This window comes from Cricetulus griseus, chromosome X, assembly GCF_003668045.3.
Source record: "Cricetulus griseus strain 17A/GY chromosome X, alternate assembly CriGri-PICRH-1.0, whole genome shotgun sequence".
NCBI lineage: Eukaryota > Metazoa > Chordata > Mammalia > Rodentia > Cricetidae > Cricetulus > Cricetulus griseus.
The window spans coordinates 11,470,991-11,492,903 of NC_048604.1; positions in this window are offsets into that span (position 1 = coordinate 11,470,991).

Below are 21,913 nucleotides of genomic sequence, written 5' to 3' on the forward strand. Positions count from 1 at the left end.
GCATAGACACTGAGATAGACAATTAATAACTGGGACCTCCTGAAACTGAGAAGCTTCTGGAAGGCAAAAGATAGTCAACAAGACAAAACAGCAGCCCCCACATCCAACAGAGAGCTGATCTCCAAAATATACAAAGAACTCAAGAAGCTAGTCTCCCAACCACAAAACAATCCAATTAAAAAGTGGGGTACAGAAATAGAGAATTCTCAGTAAAGGAATCTAAAATGGCTGAAATACACATAAGAAAGTGTTCAACATGCTTAGCCATAAGGGAAATGCAAATCAAAACAACTCTGAGATACCATCTTACTCCTGTCACAATGGCTAAAATCAAAAACACCAATGATGGAGCTTATGATGGAGAAGATTGGAGGAAGGGGAACACTCCTCCACTACTGGTGGGAGTGCCAACTCATACAGTCACTTGGGAAATCAGTATGATGATTCCTCAGAAAAATGGGAATCAGTCTACCACAAGATCCAGCAATTCCACTCTTAGGCATGTACCCAAAGGATGCACATTCATACAATAAGGATATCTGTTCAACGATGTTCGTAGCAGCATTATTTTTAATTGCCAGGACCTGGAAGCAACCTAGATGCCCCTCACCTAAAGAATGGATAGAGAAAATGTGGTACATTTACACAATGGAGTACTACACAGTGGAAAAAAACAATGGAATAATGAAATTCACAGGCAAATGGATGTCATTAGAAGAAACCATTCTGAGCAAGGTAACCCAGTCACAAAAAGACAAACATGGTATGTACTCACTCATATATGGATTTTCGACAAAGTGCAAAGGATTACCAGCCTACAGTCCTCACCACCAGAGAAGCTAGGAAACAAGGAGGACACTAAGAGACACATACATGGTCTCCTAGAGAGAGGGAAAGGGACAAGATCTCCTGAGCTAATTGGGAGCATGGGGGGAAGGGAGAGGGAGTTAGGAGAAGGGAAGAAGAGGAGGGAAGGGTAGGGCATAAGGGAGCAAGAAGATTGAGTCAAGGGAAGAATAGAGGAGAGCAAGAAAAGAGATACCATAATAGAGGAAGTCATTATAGGTTTAAAGAGAAATCTGGCACTAGGGAATTGTACAGAGATCTACAAGTTTGACACCATCTAACAATCTAATCTCTATAGTGGAGAGACTACCTTAAATGCCCTTGCCCAACAATGAGATTGATGACTACCTTATATGCCATCCTAGAGCCTTCATCCAGTAGCTGATGGAAGCAGAAGCAGACACCCACAGCTAAACACTGAGCTGAACACCTGGAATCCAGTTGCAGAGAGGGAGGAGTGATGAGCAAAGGGGTCAATACTAGGCTGGAGAAACCCACAGAAACAGCTGACCTGAACAAGGGGGAGCTCATGGACCTCAGGCTGACTGCTGGGAAACCAGCATAGGACTGTTCCAGACCCCCTGAAAGATGATGTCAGTTTGGAGGTCTGGTTAAACTATGGGGCCTCTGGTAGTGGATCAGTATTTGTCCCTAGCGTACAAATGGACTTTGGGAGCCCACTCCCCATAGAGGGATACTCTCTCAGCCTAGACTCACGGGGGGGGGGGGTCTAGGTCCTCCTCCAAATGATATGAAAAACTTGAAGATCCCCTATGGAAGGCCTCACCCTCCCTGGGGAGTAGAAATGGGACAGGATATGGGTAGTTGGGGGCAGGGGAGGAGGGGAGGGAGAGCATACTAGGATTGACATTTAAAACAAGCTTCTTTCTAATTTAAATAAAAAATTACTAAAAATATAGAGAACATACACCTTGATTTGCTGTACACTCTTTCAACTCATGGGACTGAAATCTCTGAGACTATGAACCAAAATGTTTCCTCCTTTAAGTTCTTTGCTTAAGTATATTTCACCACAACTAAACATAACTAACACATCTTATAACATAGGTGTTTTAAATCTAGGATCTAGTCTAAAGAAATTATCAGAAAAAAGCAATTATTTATTTACATATGAAAATTTGCATAAGCCTCATTGATAACAGCAAAACAATTCAATGATCAAATCTATTAACAAAAATGATTCATTAAATAAATATTATTTATTGTCAAAAAGTACATAAAATCCAAATAAATATTAATTTAATTGTGAATTTATGCTAATCCAAAATTAGGTTATACAAACATTTAGTAGACTAGGAGAATGATGATGAAATAAAATGTAAAGGTGTTTATATTAAAGCAAAATATTTTTGCACTACATATATCACATTACATGTATTTATTTGTAAGAATAAATACTGAAAATACCAAATTTTATAACGTATGAATGATGGTTATTATTTTTCTTATTATATTTAAAAAGTTTGTGCAACCAATACTGTTCTATGTAAGTAAAAATAGAGTGCATTCATCAAAGAATTGTTCTCATGTATTCAGTTCATGCATCAAAGAAACGTTCTCATGTACTCTAGTTCACTGTACTGATTATATTACATACACATACATATGTTTAAGTAAGAATATACTTCAGTTTTCGGCTTAGTGCTTACTTTGAATAACAAACAGGATAAACTGAATTCATATGTGACCCTAGTTCTTGCCAATTTTTATGCCACCATTATTAATGGTGATTTCCTTTCTTGATGTTTCTGTCGGGCAGAGAAGGGCAGAGGAACCTAGCCGGGCCAGAGAAAACTCATGTTATACTTTCTCTCTTGCCAAAGTATCCCAGGCTGCACTATAAAGTATGTGGAAGATCATTATATTTATTATGACATCATCATCCACATTTGACCTTTGCAATTCTGTGTCAGTATCATCTTAAATGATAGTGTTAGCTGAACAATTAGGGAATTTACACATATACTGCATTATCACTCAAACTAAAATGTGTCGCTTATGAAATATATGATATACCACTCCTGCAAATAACTGTAAACTATTTGTAAAGCCCTACAGGAGTATGAATTCCAATCAAAGTCTGTAAGGCTGTTCAAGAAGACAGCAAGGGCAAGGGAGACATTATAAGTTTCCCAACTCTAGTGAAGGATAACCGAATCCAGGATACAGCAAGGTCTAACTTATATAAAAGTAAATGCAATCTCATGGCTCTAATGCTTTCAGAGACCCTTGTGGGCTATGTTAACTTGTCTCATTGTCCTCTAGGGCAAACAGAAGTGATAAAGTAAAGATCTCTTTGCAAGGTGGTAATTGTTCTTATTCTCAGTCTTTGTAACCAGGAAGAAGTCTATTTTTTTCAGTTGTATTCTGTTATGTTTTTCCCTTTTCACCTTCACAGTAACCTCCTGTAGCTGCTGCCTCTGTTATATCTTACCTTCAGCAAACTACTATTTTCAGTGGCTCCATCTTTCAGTGGCACTTCAAAGGCTTGAATGCTATTTCTATGCTTGGGAGTTTCACTAATAGAAGAGATGATTTGGGAGAATAAAAGCATAGTAATGAAATTACTTCTCTCAAACTGCGGACTTTTTTTCCCTATGGCCCTTTGCTACTTGGGGTAATATTGCTTGTCCTGGTGCTAATTTATAAACAACAAAAGCACTATTCAAAAAATTTGAATTATAAGACATCTGTCAAAATCAGTACCTGTGATGTCTCAGACAGCAGGTTAATAAAATTAATTTTTCCTCAGGGTTCCATACAATTGGGAGTTATTATCTTCTCCCATCATCTTCATTTATCTGGCTAGAAACAACTGAAAATGTTCAAGGTCGGCCACTAGTGGAGAGCACTGACAGAATGGCTATGATATAATTCTAAGAGCAGCCTAGAGTATCCTATTATTTAGCAAACAAAAGTAGAACATGCAGCACCCCACATAATTACTGGTCCTTCTTCACTAAAGGACCTTAGTCTGATTCCCATTGCTTCCTGTCACTTCAGAATTACCTTCTGTGAAATTGAAAGTCGGTTACTGAATTTCAATGTACTGGCTACCTGTTGCTCCCACCTCACACTTGATTGCCCTAGGAAAAAAGGAAAGTGTGCTTTGTAATCTTCTGTATTTCGCATTTAAGTGTCTTCTTAGAGTCCAGATACAACTTCTTTCCAAATATCTCTTTTCACAAATGACTTTTCATGTACTACCCGAATCAAGTAAAACATCCACATAGTGTTAAATAATAAAGCACCGCATGTTCCAGTGATACCTCATTATATTCTAAACTGAGAATGAGTGTGACGGTGAAAGGACTTTCATGTAAAAATCCCATTAACTGCTCCTAGCATGTCACCACTAGGACTGAAAATTTTCCCCATCAAAAATGAAACTACCTAGAGAACTTCTATCAGCACAATAATAGACTAACGTCCTGAAATGGGTAAGTTCTTATTGAGAAAAGAACTTTAGGATCTAGACCTAATATGGTATATAAGTCTACTCCCCTTTGGAATAAACAGCATTCTCCTTGCAAAAAAAGAAAAAAGAAAAGAAAAGTAACTATCTGGAAATTTGCAAAACATTACCTAATGATCCTCAGGATTTCAGTGTATTTTCTTCTAAAACTCCCCTTTTTATCTCCAACTTTACTAACGAGCTTTTCTATCCTCCTTTTGGTGAGTTTGTCTATACAGTTTGTCAATCTTTATCTTTAAAGAAAACAATAATTTTGTTTGATTGATTTTTCTATACTGGTCTTTTATTTTCTTTTAGTTAATTTCTACTGATATATTTTTGTCTCTTGCCATATACAAATTCATATTGATTTAGTTCTTGTTTTCTTGGAAGACTTATATTTATTCCTTTTTAATTATGTGTGCATGTGTGTGTGGGCATGTGAATGCAACTGCAGGTGAAAGAAAAGTGGCTGGTCCAGTCTGTACCATAACGAGAGCAGTATCTTCTTTTGATTTCTAGGAAACTAATACAAACAGCCTTATAAGCTGCCTTATGAGTCACTCGGGCTTTTCAATCATTTTTCCATTTGAGAAAATGAAGATAATAATGTTATTTGCGACCACTTCAAATTTTAAATCAATTTTCCAAATTAGCAACCCATCTGTTATGATGAATTGCATCCACTATTCATTAGTAAAGGTTCACATAACCTATTTTTTCTAACATCTTATTTGTTCAAAATATCGAATTTCTATGATTGCATGTTCACAGTTGATGCTTCTATCCTGAAAAATATCTTATTTTGCAAATTAATTCAAATTCAGATTTGCAACAAAGTTCGCAGTTCAATTTATTAAAAATTATTCAGTCAATAAGATGCTTGTTAATTTTCTTTGTTTTTCCTTTGTATTAATCTATTCTTTCCCAGTTTCATGCATGTACATAATACATACTGGTTCCAAACATCCTCTACTTGCTCTTACGCCCTCCTGCCTTCATCACCTCCACCGCAACACCCTTTTTCCTCACAAGTCCCCATCTCACTATCATGTCTTTCTGTTTATTTGTGTGTGTATATGCCCCACTGAAGTTAACCAAGGTTGCCCACCTGAGCATAACAGAGGAATTATCCACTAGAGAATGAGGAATTCACCACCAACTATCCTACTGAAGACAGTGACTCTTCCCTAACAGCTTTCAACTGAGCAGGAGTGTGCCCATCTGAGCTTCTCCTCCACAAACAAGATATTTGTATTCTAATCTACTGACAGTGGTGTCAAGAACAACTGACTAAAATAGTAACTTGGGAACCACTGGAGGAAATTGAAATGTATGTGAAATGGATGGCAGAAGGTACTTGACTTACTACTATATCTACCTTCTACCCGAAACAGAAGAGGGGTCTTAAACAACTACTGCTCATACAAGTTAAAGCAAAGTCAGGAGAAAACCTCAGGATTGGCAGACGTGGAAGATGGGAGGATGGGATGATGGGAGCAGGTCAATGAAATGGAAAGGTGACTGTCACCTAATCCCATCTACTGACACATTTACTTACTAATCACATGACCCTGATATTCAGCTATACAAAAATATCTCCTTTAATTTAAAGATCTAGAGCCTATCAAATCCTGAAAGAAGCCCAGATCTAAGCTTAATCTTTCCAATGATGTTTATCATATCTTATTCTGAAACAGGACTAGACAAAGTGAAGCAGAATAATTTGGAAAACATCATCATTGTTCTAAGCAAAGGATACAGATGCACAAAGTGAAGGTAAGAGCAGATGAGCCAGAAACAACCCTAATAATTACTTTCCAAACAAGGGAACCCTTCTTGGAAGTGAGACCTTATACATAGCAGCATGCTGCAGATAGGCCAGAGAAGGTCCAAATGAAGTCTGGAACTTACAAAGAAGTAAGACAAATGGAAGACGAGTATTTTAGTAAAGTACATGAGGACACCACCAATCATTCCTGAACATTTTCTGGGTCTTGTCAATATTTTCCTTGGCTGCTGTACTGACTGGTTTTGTGTGTCAACTTGACACAAATTAGAGAAATCATAGAAAGGAGCCTCAGTTGAGGCCATGCCTCTATGAGATTGTTTAGTGATCAATGAGGGTGGGCAGGCCACGATGCGTGGTGCTATACCTTGGCTGGTGGTCCTGAGTTCTATAGAAAAGCAGGTTGGATCAGGGTTAGGGTTAGGGATAGGTAAGGTATTAGTTGAGGGGGGCAGGGAAGGAGGGGAGGGAGAGGGAACTGGGATTGACATGTAAAATAATCTTGTTTCTAATTTAAATAAAAATGGAGAGAAAGAAAAAAAGCAGGTTGAGCAAGCCAGGGAAAGTAAGCCAGTAATAAGCTCCCCTCCATGGCCTAGCATCAGCTCCTGCCACCTCATTCCTGCCATGTTTTCAGTGATGAACAGAAATGTGGAGGTATAAGCCAAATAAACCCTTTCCTCCCAACTTGCTTTTACTTATGGTGTTTCATCACAGCAATGGGAATCCTAACTAAAACAGTTGCCTTTCAGAATAATCTCTCCTCTCTTAGACAAAGAATTCCCATAACAAGCCAGTTACAACACCATACTCCGTGTCTCAGCTTGCCTTACAGCTGGTGTGATTAACTTTTACACCATACCATGCAAGGGAACACTGTAAAAATATACTTGATGTTTCCTTGAAGGCAGTTAGTCAATAGGCTGCAACAAAATAGAAATATTGCTATAGCATCTTGGGTCATAAGATTGAACATGGAAGCCTTGAACATGGAAACATAATGTAAGAGAATCACAGCTTGTTAATAGAATCAACCCTTCCATTTTTAACACATACACACCATATACAGGAAAAATGAATTTTATCTGCCTGTAGTAAAGCAGGCCTATAATCTCAGTTAATATGGAAAACGAAATAAAAGCGTAAGTTCAAGGCCTGCCTCAACTCTAAAATGAGTTCACAGCCAGCCTATCAAGATCCTGTCTCAAAATAAATACATTTTAATGTCTAAGGATCTATCATAATGGTAGAGCACTTAATTAGTGTGTGGAGGCACTGGGTTCAATTACTAACACAGTAAACATCAAAGCTATTGAAAGACTACTTATCCCAAACAACAAATATAATAATAGAAGCAAATAAAGACAAATGACAAGGGTTTCTACTGTAGCAGCAATATAAAGGACAGATTTCAGTTTGATCTAACATGGCTGCTGGTTCACTATAGGGAGAAGAAAAGGAGGAACCAAGGATGTGCGTGAGATTCAGCTTAAAGGAGTAAGACCAGTAGGTAAGAGTAGCCCTATACAAACTTTCCAAAAGATATGGTTTGTGCTGTGTAGGAGGGAATGAATTTAATGTAGAACAGGCTTGGTTTCAGTTACTTGTATGATACCCATGTAGGCAGACTTTTCTGTACCACCAGCTACCTCCCAAATAACTACACAGAGACTTACTATTAATTGCAAATTCTCGGTCAATAGCTTGGGCTTGTTCCTTGTTCTTTGTGCTGATGATACGAATATATAAAATCTGCCCTGCTCTTTGCTTGGGGGATAAATGAACTTGGGTAGCCTCCATATGGTAGTTGCTCAGTAAATTGGCTCCTCCTTCCTCTGATGAGAAGAAAACTGTTGAGCTGTTACCTATATTTAATTAAGATTAGGGAACAACGGCAAAGTGCTGAGTCTTGAAGTTTTTCATGTAACACAAATTGGCTTCCTCTCCAAGTAATGAAATGTTGCCTCTTAAACCTTTCTATAAACAAGTGTGCATCGTCTCCTTCATGTTTATTGCACACAATGTACATCCTTACTTTCAAGGGCCTTTTAAATTCCTGTGGCACCTTACCCTTCCCAGTATTTCTACTGGCATTAGGTGAAGGGCAACATGAGGGAGAGCCTAGGGAAGGATCCCATTTACTCTGCCCTCTAAGTCCTGCCATATGGACAACCCTAAGAGATGAATTTAAACAACATGATGAAAGTGTGAGGAGGCTTACTTTCTACTGATCTATTATCTCAGCAACTTTCTTTTTCCCTTGAGTTCATCAGAGGTCATGTTGAGGGTAGCAGTGAAAAAATAGGTATCTTTACTGTCATCTGTTTTTTATAACATCTTTATAATTGTCTATTACCTTCCCTTCTTACTAGGTACTCAGAAGGAAAACACAAAGGTAATAGATTAGCATAGCAACCTCTATGCCAAGCATAGAAAATAATAATGGTTCTAGGAAGGTAATAATTAATAATAATAACAATAATAATAATAATAATAATAATAGTGCAGTAGTAACAATGGTTGACAGTCTTTGAGCTTTTCCACTGTGTCAGGCAGTGTTCTAAGGTCATTACATATGTTAATACAGTGAGCCCTCGGGCTCACACTATTGAATAGTCATTAATATTTTTCACATTTTGCAAAAAAAGAAAAATGTCTCTTATTGACACAGAACCCCCATGAAGTAGCTCTAGAGTACCTACTAGTTTTTAGCCTCATATATTTTGATGTTCCATTGGTAATTACGTACAACCTAAAGATAATGTCTCAGTCTGTTCAGGCTGCTATAAATAAAATCCCCAAAAATGGGTTATTCAGAAACAGCAATTTATTTTTCCTAGCTATAAAAAGAGGCTGAAAATGGCAAATCTATTGTTTCCTAAGTACCTTGCATCCTTATTAGCTAATTTCTGTCTTTCAACTATGTCCTCACATGGTGGGAAGAGAAAGAGTCTTGGTTATAAGGACACAGATCCCATTCATGCAGGCGTAGCCCTCTTGATCAGGCCACCACTTTATAGAATCATACCATTTGTTATTATATAATATCCTCATTTATCCTTAAAATGTTCCTTTGTTTAGAAAGTCAGTTCTATGTAAAATTAGGAGTGATGCTCCCACTACCTTGTGATGCTTGGTATTAGAAAACCTTATTTGTAACATATAAGTCAAAAATTTTCAAGTCACTTCCCACATCAGCTGCATCATGATCTACATTTTAATGAGATTCCCAGGGGATTAATTGGCACATTATAATTTGAAAAGCTCTAATACAGCAAAAGTTTTAGGAAACAGAATTTTTATTCAAACTCCCATTTGTCTGAAGCAAAATTCTGTTAATTACAAATTCTGTGATCTTTGGGCAGATTCCTCAATTGACTGACACTCCTTCCTCAGCTATAAAATACAACAATAACAACACCTCTCTTAAAGGGCTGTTGAAAACACTGACTGACACTCAGGAGGCTTTTGATAAATAAATGATAACTGCTAAACTGTTACCATTCTCCTCCGAGTTTCCTGCAAGGCTGAGCCAGACAAAGTCGATGTTGAACCACCAAGTCAGCATAGAAGAATGAATTGAGTCTGGATGCTCTCAGCCTAGGCAAGTTATTCAACAACACAAGGAAAGCTCAGATCACAAAGCAAACCCAACAGGGCAGAATTGAAGAGCACAGCAAAGATAGGATGACAAGAATGAAATGAAAGAAGGAGGCCGGAAAAAGGAATTCAGTTGAGAGGAGCATGTGATTCCCTGTGCAACGGGGTTCTCAGGTCCAGCCCAGAGTCGGAGTGACGGAAGGACGGCATATGCTACAGTAGTATTGCCATGCCATTCTCACAGGGCCAGCTCAGGGGCTGCCCCTTAAAGGCAGAATGTATGATTGAACCACACCACTCGCAAATGGCCCCCACTTTCAGAGACATAGAACTATCTCATCTATTGCATACCTTTTCAGTACCGATCCTGTTTACAAAAAATATAGTAGTGTGGTGGGTGCAAACGGAAGAGTTTTTCGCCAGTTAAGGCACATTGACTCTTTTATTTCTACTTACAATGCACCAGGCTTGGGCATCATTAAACAGAAATCCTTTCCTGGGTGCTCAGTCCAAGATGATAGTGGCCCCCAGCCTGGTGGCCTCCAAAGGATTTATCCTTCCTAAAGGATGGGAGGGTCGCCTCATTGGCTTGTCTTTTTGCAGTAACATTATTCCCTGTGGGTTACTATGTGCTATCAATATGACAAAAAGAAAGAAAAGCCTTTAAATAGAAGCTTGTGCTTCTTTTTGATTTGTCTCCTGCAGAAGCTGATTTACTGTGTGTTTCTTCCATCTGGCAGGAAGCTAATCTGAATATGAATCAACCCTTGCAAAAATAACCCCAGGAAATCTTAGACATTCATAACTTCCCAGAGTTTCTTTTTTCCTTCTTCTTCAACAATAGCATTTTTGTCATTCTTTCAAATGTGCAAAGTTTTTCCATTGAAATGAAGTTTGACTATGTAAGGGGCGGTGCCACCTCATCCTGAATGCTTCCTTCACAGTTACGGTTTCACAGGGCTTATCTTCTACATAGTTGCACCTTAATGAGTAAATGTTGTTATCCCCAAAAACTTTAATCAGATTAATGTGATGTTCACAACTTGATAAGCAAAGTGACAAAAAGATCATTCTCAAAGATGTGAATCTTCTTTCCTTGAGCATATTTTATGTTTTATAATAATTCCATTTTCCTCTTACACTAGCTGTACCAACTAATGTTTCTGGTGGTGTGGAAGAAAATGCGAAAGAAAATAGCTCTATGTTATAAATCATGATTGGAATTTTTAACGAGAAGCCCCTGGGTAATTTCAAACTTGTCCAATGTGTTTCTTGTAACATGACACACCTAAAAAGATGATATTTGTTCAGTATATGAGGATAATTGGACAAGGTCACTCGAACTGCAGGTTGTAGTCTCAGGGACTTCAGCTTGCTCAGACCCCATCAATCCACACAAAGATAGAGGGAATAAATATAGTTATATCTATGACCTCTGTTTAACATATACAAGATCTGGAAATTGGGAAATCAAGCATGCACAGTGGAAAAATAGAAGCTGTATCACTCAGGCTGATATATGAGTAATTTGGGGAAATTTATAGGTAAGAATTATGTAATCAAGTCACTCCATTTCATCTTTACCTAACAAGTATGACTGGCTAAGCCCATTTTTCCATACTATACTCCACATAAGACAATACCACCAGCCATATTAGCATATACTACAACAATTTTCTTCTATGGGATTAGCCATTTTTAAAATCTAAGGATTTTAAGTATATTAAGTTACTACACAAATCTCTGAAATCTAACACCTACTAATGTGACTTTTAAATATCAAATAAGAGCGAGAGCTAATTAGTAAGATAACATTGTGCAGACTGTCTACCATACAACTCTAGAGGTAACGATGCACATTCTATGCATCTAAATAACAATAACATTGAAGCAATTTAAAACCTATACATCATGTAATAGTATATACCAAAGGGTTTCTGCTATGCATTTGACCATGGTATCTTGTTTCTCCAAAATATTTGTTAAATATCTAGTGGAACTATTGTGTGATACTTTTATTACATTGTGACACTCCTGAAACTGACAATAAATTCTATTTTGATTCATTGGGCGGAGCTAGCTACTACCTGATCAAAATTAATCATAGAGCTTTTTAGAGGACTAAGCACAGAGCTGAGAGAGACTCGGCCCTTTTGGATGGAGTAATGAGAGAAATAGGAAATCACTGGTCTCTCCTCCCTGCTTCTCTGATCATTCAGGTTCTTACCCCAATATCTGACTCCTGAGTTTTTAATTGGTAAATAATAATTAGATAAACATATCACCTGGTTCCCCATGTTGGGTGCCATTTGTAGGTGGCCTTTTCTGTCCCACCTGCTAGCTCCCAAATATCCACACTGAGACATCTTATTAATTATGAAATCTCAGCTGATAGCTTATGCTTGTCCCTAACTAGTTCTTATAATTTAAATTATCACATATCTTTAAATCTACATTCTTTTTTTCCAACATTTTTTATTTGAATTAGGAACAGGATTGTTTTACATGACAATCCCATTTCCCTTCTCCCACCCGTCCTCCCCTACGACCCCCCCTAAATCTACATTCTTTTAAGTGACTTACTTATCTTTATTCTATACTCCCCATCCTGCTTCTTATCCATCTGGCTGGCAACTCTGCCTTTCGTCTTCCCAGCGTCCTCTATGTCTGGCTGTCTTGCCTATTCATCCTACCTAGCTAATGGCTGTTTAGCTTTTTATTAAACCAATCAGAAGGTGCCTTGGCAAAGACACGTCCTCACAGTGTACAAAAAGATTATTCCATATTATCTTTGGCTGGCTTATATACAACACACACCCTATTCTTGTGTTAATGCAGATATGTATGTTACCTTTAATGTTTGTGTGTTTTCAGAGCAATGGGACAGACACCAATGAAAATGGGTGGCCCAGATGATCCAGCCTCTCAGAATGCCTCTGTTACAGTTTCCTTAGAGTTCTGCATTCAGAACAACTTCATGGCTGCTGGCTGAGATGGCCCAGCCTTACGGACCACTCCATCCAGAACTTCAGATAAACCTTACATTTTCCTATTGCACAGAGAGTGGGAAATAAATGATACAGCTACCTCTCCTAGAACTTAACCATTTTCCCAGCATCTCCTAAGGATTCCAGCACCCACAGACAACAGGAAGTAGACTAAAGAACATTACACCCACATTCCTAAGAAGTGGGGTGGATGGCTTTTGGTCATTGGATGAGTTACAGATGTTTGTCATCATTGGGAGGGGTTGGTTACAATTGTTGTTCATGGTCAGGAAAAATCTAAAAAAAGGAGTTATATTCTATGATCTCTTTCTGAGGGAAAAGGGGGGATATAGTATAAAAATGAACTACAAGTATAGATTATTGAGTCTACTTTTAAACAACCGCTAGTCTCAAATATTTCACATTGGTATGGATTTTTGTATATTGATACAAATTTAAGGTTATTTTGTTAGAACATACTGTGCATACATTGCTACTCTTATTTAAGGTATTGTATCTACACAGTTTGCAATGCAATATAAATTTCTAGTCCTTGAAAGTTATTATTGCAAGCTATTTATGATAATAAACAAATGCAGGTTAGTAGTCACTTACAATAATCAAGCTTGTAGTCACATTAGGTATGTTTTCAAGATATATATTTTAGATAGACAGGTGGTCTTCAAATACTTCAGAGATCTACAGAATATGGCCTTTAAAATGTTTTAATAGTATAATGACTTTTATGACAATGAGACATGTCTGCTTCTGCCAGCAACAATCTACTTCAGAGAAGATGATAGTCATTGAAGAAACCCCATATGAAATTAGCTTTCTTTGGGCAAAAGTTGGCCACTGGGCAAGAAACTGTCCTTGCCTCAACTGCTGAGACTATGCTGTTCAAATTGGACTAGCAGGACACAAAAGAAAGAAAGGACTTTGCCAAGACAAAGTTGGATAGTCCTTCAAAATTCCTCCTTCACAGAAAAGTCATCAGATATTCTAGGCCTGTAGACCAAAGATGAATGTACCAACATTACAGAGAAATCTACAGTTTTGGAAGTTGTTTGCTCTGCACTTCCTATTCTCAGGTAGTATCACATCCTTCTCAGGTCTCAGATGGGGTTGAAGACTAGATGGTTATAGTTATAGTTTTCCTTGTCACCAAAATCAGAAAAGAAACAAGACATGTAAAGTGTATGAGGTTGGGAGACATAAAAGTTTATATTATTTATCTGAGAAAGTGTTTTGAGGTCTAAAAATATATAGTTTGGAGTTGATAATACAAGCTAGGGTAGAAAGTAAATTTTGTACAAAACTTTGGGCTCACAAAAATATGATAGATAATGGAGTATTTTGTCTGAATTTCCCAAATGCAAATGAACACTGGATTTTGTGAGTATAATTCTTACCTGATAATTGTTCTGATTATATATAGTTTTACTGTGTTAAAGTTAAATCTTTTCCCTTTTTAAGATAAAAATCAGGAAATGTTATGGAATAATCTTTTTGTACTCTGTGAAGATGTGTCTTTGCCAAGGCACCTTCTGGTTGGTTTAATAAAAAGCTAAACAACCATTAGCTAGGCAGAAAGTATAGGTGGAACAGCCAGGCACAGAGGATGCTGGGAAGAAGAAAGGTGGAATCACCAGCCAGATGGAGAAGAAGCAGGATGGGCAGTACAGAATAAAGTTAGCCAAGCCATGATAAAGAATATAGATGAAAAGATATGGGTGAATTTAAACTATAAGAACTAGATAGGAACAAGCCTAAGCTATCAGCTGAGATTTCATAATTAGTAAGAAGTCTCGGTGTGGTTATTTGGGAGCTAGCATGTGGGACAGAAAAATCCACCTGCATAGAATGCATTTGATTCTGTAAGATCTCCACTGGCCATTCTTTGTAACTGCATTTCCACTATCATATATCCTATAACTCCACTGCTTTTAAACAGACTGTTACTGCTTTTTCTTGACAGTGTGAGGAAAGCACACAGACTTTGCTGTCAGAACAATTTGGATTAAACACCACCTCATAATTATTACTCACTCTGGGCTTCATTGTTATCAGAAAATGGAAATAGTTCCACACACATTATAATTTGGTTATGAAGATTAAGTAAGCAAACAAATATAAAGTCCCAGTACAAAATATGAGGCATAATATTACACAACAAAACTTTACCTTCTTCCTAAATGCTTTGGCTGGCATCACCACTGATTCAAATATCCTCCTATACTTAGTCTCCCCTTAAGTGTACACTGTTTATAAAACCTTCTTAGATAGAAAAGTCTCCCCTCTTCAAACTGAAAACTCCCTCAAGGTCCAGAGCACTTTGTTTATACTTCTTTGAGAGGTACATTCTTGTATAATATGTCTGATGTTGAATAATTGTGACCAATTATCCTCCTTGCTTGCTTGTGGAAACTTGAAGGCAGGTAGCATTGTCATGCCTGACTTTGATCTTTCCCAGAATGAGAACTATTTTAGGAACTCAATAGATGTTTATAGATTCTAATGAAATCAAAATAGCAAAGCAGCCAGCAGATTGGCATCATGCACACACACCCCACAAGACGAAAAGCTCCTCAGAGCCGATTGGATGCTTATGGCAGTACATGCAGTAGCCTGTCTAGTGATATGCAAAGAAAGTCCTAGCAAGACCCATGGATATATTTTGCACAGCCCAAATAAAATATTGAGGTTTAAATTGTACAAATTGGTTAAGCAACAAATGTCTTTTATAAACTGAAGATCTTTAAAGACTAAGTTGGTGGTGGATAATATAATCAACTGTAAATTGTAATTTCAAACATAAAACAAATATCATAGAACAGTCTTAGACTCAAATATCAATATTCATAAAGTCCCCATTCCTTAACTTCCCATTGATTTCAAATCTATACTAAATGTTAAGCTAAGCTACTGAAAATGTTTATCATGATGATGTATTTGCTAAGCATGTTTATGTATACTTGGATATCCTGGGTTCTGTATTAATAAAATATGCATGATCCTATCCAGCAGTACATTTTATTTGGATTCTTACATTGAAATCTTATAAAATAAGATATGTATGAGTCAAATAAAATTATGACCTCTTTCAACTAAAAACTTTATTTTTAAAATTCAAGATATATGCAAGCAACCTTGTAAAATGACGTGTTATTCATCAATAGGAATGAGAAACTTTGAGAAGAAAACACACACACTAAAAAGAATCTTTTCAAATAATGTTGAGACAAAAGGAGATTTTTATACAGGCCCACTCTTTAGAGGGTTCTTTGGCCCTTATGCTATTATACAATTGATTTATCAATAGAAAGCACAAAATCACTATTGTTAAAAGGATGGGGAAAAGCCCATGGAGCCTCAACCCCACACAAAAACTATGGCAACAGAGAAAAGCAAGGAGTGGGAAAGGTGCTCTTCCTCAGGGAAGAGCTCACCAACTTGCTGTTCAGTGCCAAACAGTCAATGCTGAAAGCATACATACAATCAGTATTACATAGATTGAACAGGTTATACTTAGGGAATATACATATACGAACGCAACAACATTTAGTGAAAAAAGAGGCCACAAATTTGATGGAATACAGGGAGGGATAAATGAAAGTTTGGATGTAGGAAAGGAGGAAATTTTGTAATTGTTTTATAATCTCAAAAAAGTTAATCATATTGTTTCCCTACAGTGGGATACCTTGCTCAGCCTTGACACATGGAGAAAGGGCTTGGTCCAGCCTCAACTTTGTATGCCAGATTTTGTTGACTTCCCAAGGGAGGCCTTACCATTCTGAGGAGTGGATAGGGGGATGGGGTCAGGTGAGGGAACAGGAGAAGATGGAATGGGACTGGGATTGGTATGTAAAATGAAAAAAATTAAAAAGAAAAATAGTTTAACAAGACTTCATAACAATTGATTACTTTCTATACACAGACAAGTAGGAAATCAAAGAAAATGGAGTGAAATGATGTTTCAGATGATAGGTCAAAAAACAGAATCAGAGCCGGGTGTTGGTGGCCCACGACTTTAATCCCAGCACTCGGGAGGCAGAGGCAGGCGGATCTCTGTGAGTTCAAGGCCAGCCTGGTCTCCAGAGCGAGTGCCAGGATAGGCTCCAAAGCTACACAGAGAAACCCTGTCTTGAAAACAAAAAAAAAAAAAAAAAAAAAAAAAAAAAAAAAAACCCAGATAATACTCTAGCTAGTTAATGGGAGATGGTACTATGTTGTAGCCCTAGGTTGGACATACAACTTTGAAAGTCCAGAAACATTTCATTGTAGTAAGCAAACATTCTCTGCAGTAAAATCAATTCTAATCACAAAGCAATTAGAAACCAAACACAGCAAAACCAAACGTTTACAGAGGTGCTTCATTCAGGACAGAGAGAGACATTGAAAAGAGAATGCTTAAAGCCATCTGTGACATAATGAGTAGTATTTGCTTTAGGAATGAATGGACACTTCCCTCCACTCATTGAAATAGACTGAAAATGGAGAAAGGGCACAGAAATATATAAATATGCAAAAAACAAAAGCTTAGCACAGTGTCCACTAGCCCAACATAATTGACAAGCTTAGATTCCCCTTTCACTGCACAGTCGGAGGAGAATAGGGAATTTCAGGGAAACAGTAAATGAATTTTAGAGGAACTCAGTAGTTCCCACAGAACAGACAACTGAGTGTGAATGATTCTCTATGGGAATGAAAGGAAGGACAATGGAATGTGAGGAAAGTTGGTCTAGTTGATTTATCAGTCTCCAGTTTCATCCTGTGGTATATATGGGTATAGATGTATGTAGTTAGTAAAATTCAGAAAGACTGAAGGCAGCTGCGCCTCCTTTTGGTGAAACAAATTAGCATAAGAAAGGTTTTAAGGAAGTTCTGAATAGGGAGAAATAAAAGAAAGTCACAGGGACTGTGACCAAATTGCTCTGCACACCTCAAAAATGCTTTACTTGGAAGATAGTGTTCACTGATCTCCATCTATACAATGGCCAAAGAGGTTTGTTTTGTTTTGTCCATTTTATTTTTAATGCAGTGTGTTTTTGAACAGTAAGGACCTGAGACTGGCTAGTGCCAGGAAACTTTAGGCCTCCATATAACCAGACCTACAGCTACAGGATAAAAATGCAAGAAGCCTCACACCCAGTTGATGTTAATGACCAACTAGCGTTGTTGTTTTTTTTTTTTTCTTCAGTAAAACAAAGGGTGGATTCACCATGTTCTACTAGAAGCTGCTTGGAGGGAAGCAATAATGAATATGAGGAAATTAGGTAGCTATTATAAGTGTTTCAGGTAAAATGCTATACAGATATAAATGATATGATTCAGGACTAAGACCCTCCTTAGAACACTGTTTTTCTAAGAAAATATGTCCTGAATTGAAACTCACTAACTTGATTAAGTATAATTGGTATTTCTTGTCCACTATTCAATACCCTAGAAAGTTGACACTAGCACATATTTTTAAACAAATGTGGAACAATTATTACGACTATATTCAATCATGTTTAATGTAAGTCAAAATCAAGATGAAAATGAATTTTCCAATATAAATGACCAAAATGATTTTTATAAACTTGAATTTTAAAGCACAGGTCATATTCACTTGATAAAAATGTAAAAGTCTTATATTTTGAGAAATCAAGAATACATACTGGACTGCCCCTTGCATTCTCCAATTATCTCACTTCTCTAAGCACTTTAACCCCTATATTTTTAAAAATCAATTGAGGGGTCACTAATTCCCAATCATTTACAGAAGAAAAGTAGGTAAAAATAATTTCCCAATTTTACTAAAACTACTTGGCAAATAAATATAGAGCATGCATCATATTTATTAAAATTTAGAAACCAACATTATCAAATACTTTCTAACATAAAAATTAAAATTAATACCCAAAGTTTAAACCTTAGAATATTTTTATAATATTATAAACATAATTATTTTAAGTATGAAATAAAGGGTTAAACAGGATAAACAACTCAAGAGAGTAGAAAGAAAACATCCATTTTTTTTTTTGCTTAAGACACTGCCAACACACAAAACTAAAGTAAAAGTATACAAATTGGATTCCATACAAATAAAAAACCTTGATCAAACAAAACAAACTAATATAGAGTGGAGCACAAACAGCTATGAACAATTCCAAAATTCAATATCTATAGTACAAATAACCCAATTAAAGTATTCAATATATCCCAGCACTAGAGATAAAGAGGTGAGCAGATCTCTGTGAGTCCAAAGCCAACCTGGTCTACATAGTAATTTTGAAGCCAGCCAAAGATATAAAGGGAGATCCTGTCACAACGTGTCATGGGGTGTAATAGACCTAGGCATTTCTCAAAAGAAAGCATAAAAAGTACTGTGAAAAATGGTCTATAAACTTATCACCATAAAAATTAATGCTAAAGCACAGTAAGAACAGCCATTGCCAAAAGACTAATATCAATGATGCTGAAAGGAGGGAACTTTACTCACTAAGCTTGACTGTCTATGCAATTGCTTTGAGAAGCAAGTAGAACATCCAGAAGTGCAATATCAAATGTGCCTCTAAGAGCATTTCAAGACAAGATTATCCCATCATGAATGTAGACAGCATTATCCCTGTGTCCAGTAGGGTATTCATTCTGCCCTGTTTGCTATTTGACAGTGTATGAGTTCTTCCATTCTAGCTCCCTGCAATAGTGGACTGAAACCTCTGAAACTATGAGCAAAATAAATCTTTCTTCTCTTTACTCATTTTTGCCATGAATCTGGCCCAGAAAAAAGAAAAATAACTAATGCACAATGTAAATGAGCACCATTACTGTGAAAAAGTATAGAGATTCATCAAAAACTTAAAAACATAATTACCATACAACTGATCAGTCCCAACCCTGGAAGCATACCCAAAGGAAATGAAATCAGTGCATTGAAAAGACAATTTACCATTGTACTCTTTATAATAGCCACGAAATTGAAACAACCTTAGTGCCTATTAACTGACAAATGAAAAAAGAAATTATGGGGATATGAATACTATCCAGCCATAAAAAAGAACAAAATCTTGCCATTTGCAATAATGTGGATGGAACTGAAGATCACTGGACTATATAAATGAAGCCAGGTATAGAAATATAAGTACTACATAATCTCATTCCTATGGAGAATTTAAAATACTGATTCATATGAGTACAGACTGGAAGCTCATAGAGGCTGAGGAGAGCTGGAAGAAGTAAGAAGCAGAGAAACTGACAAATGAGTATGAAGTTATTGGTAGATGGGAATAGAGACAGTCTGCATGCTGTTACATAGTGGGCTACTTATAGACAAAAATAACAAATGACTTCAAGCATCCTAAAGAAATATTTTCAAATGCTCTCACCATAAAGAAATCATAAAAGTTTGATATTGGCAGCCCTGCCAATTCCTTATGGTTTGGGGATGCACTGTAGGCAAAATAAAAGTTGTTCTTGCCAATTTGTTCATTGGCCATATGTGAACTAAACCCAACAAAACAATTGCTTGATCCAGGTCACTAATGGGAAATCAGTAATGTGTACTTATAATGCATAAACAACCACAGAAGACCAGTAAAGGACAGTTTTAGAACCAAAATATGCATTGGCTTCGCTTCTAAAGATTTACAGACTTCCAAAAGACTGAGGCTTCCTGGAATTTTAAATATCATTCAGAATCACTTAGCAAAAATATCCATACCAAGCTGTTGCACATTCCCAGTTGAAAATGAGTAAATTGTAATATCTACCTCCTAGGATAAGACTGTAGTGTTTAAGCTACAGAAGGCCACTTTATAAGTGTATCTATTTGGATGTTCTGGCAGACCCCAGGGTAGAAATGCAAAACAATATTCACAGTGGCTTTATTTGCAGCTGGCAGATCCTCAAAGTTGCCCAGGGTTCATTAATAGTAGAATGGGTTTCTTCCCCTGCCCCCTTCAGTCATTCCTCATAGGCTATCTCCATTTCTTTGTGACTCCATGCCAACTCCATAAACCACCAGTGAACCCACAGCCTTCACACTTGGCTGAGTCCCAGGTCATCTGGCTGTGTGCTCCTTTCCCTCCTTTGTACTGAACTGTCCAGAGTACTGTTAGATTGCTGCCAGCCTGTGCTGTTGCTAGTAGCCCACCTCTATCCCTTTCAGACTTGCTGTCATTGTTGGCTAAATTCAGAGTGCCCATAGCTCTATCTGCTTTTGTCACACTTTGTAGTACAGACCCAAGGACTTGCTCAAGAGAAACTAAGAGTCAGCCCTCCATACCCTCCCAACTAGCCTATCAATCACCTAATCTGCTTAGGTCTGAACCCACTGTGTTAACCATAACTTCAGGTCTAGAATAAGTCAGAATTGCTACCATAAAATCCAGAGTGACATTAAGACTGGAAACCCAGTATCATTCTTCTGGTCTACAAAATCAGAAGAACACAAGGTTGTCCATAATCTCCATGCCTATTAAATGCAATACCTGAAGTCTTAGATAAAACAGCGAGACAACTGAAGAAGACCAGGGGGAAAATGCAAATAGGAAATCAGGAACTCAATGTATCTTTCTTTATAGATGATACAATTTTATATCCAAAATATCCTAAATACTCCACCAGGAAACTGCAGCTGATACCACTTTCAGCAAAGTAGCAGGATACAACATTAACATGAAAAAATTAGTAGCCTTACTATGTACAAGACAAACATATTCAAAAGAGAAATCAGGGAAACAATGCCTTTCACAATAGCTACAAAAAATAAAAAAGTAAAAGACTTGTATGATAAAAACTTTAAGACATTGAAGAAGGAAATTGAAGATTATTTTAAAAGATAGAAAGTGCTCCTATGCTCATGAATAGGTAGAATTAATATAGTGAAAATGCAATCATACCAAAAACAATCTACAGATTTGATGTAATCCCAATCAAAATTCCAACACCAACCTTCCCAAAAAATGAAAAAATAATCTTCAACTTCGTAGGGAAACACACACACAAACAGGATACTTAAAGCAATCTTGAACAACAACAACAACAAAACACTGCTGGAGATATACAGGCATTCCAGATTTTAAGTTGTACTATAGAGCTATAATAATAAAAATAGCAAGCTATTGGTATAAAAACAGATATGGTGATTGATGAACTAGAACTGAAGACCCATGTATAATTCCCAAGCCCTAAGAACACCTGGTTTTTGTAATTATAATATAATTACAACAT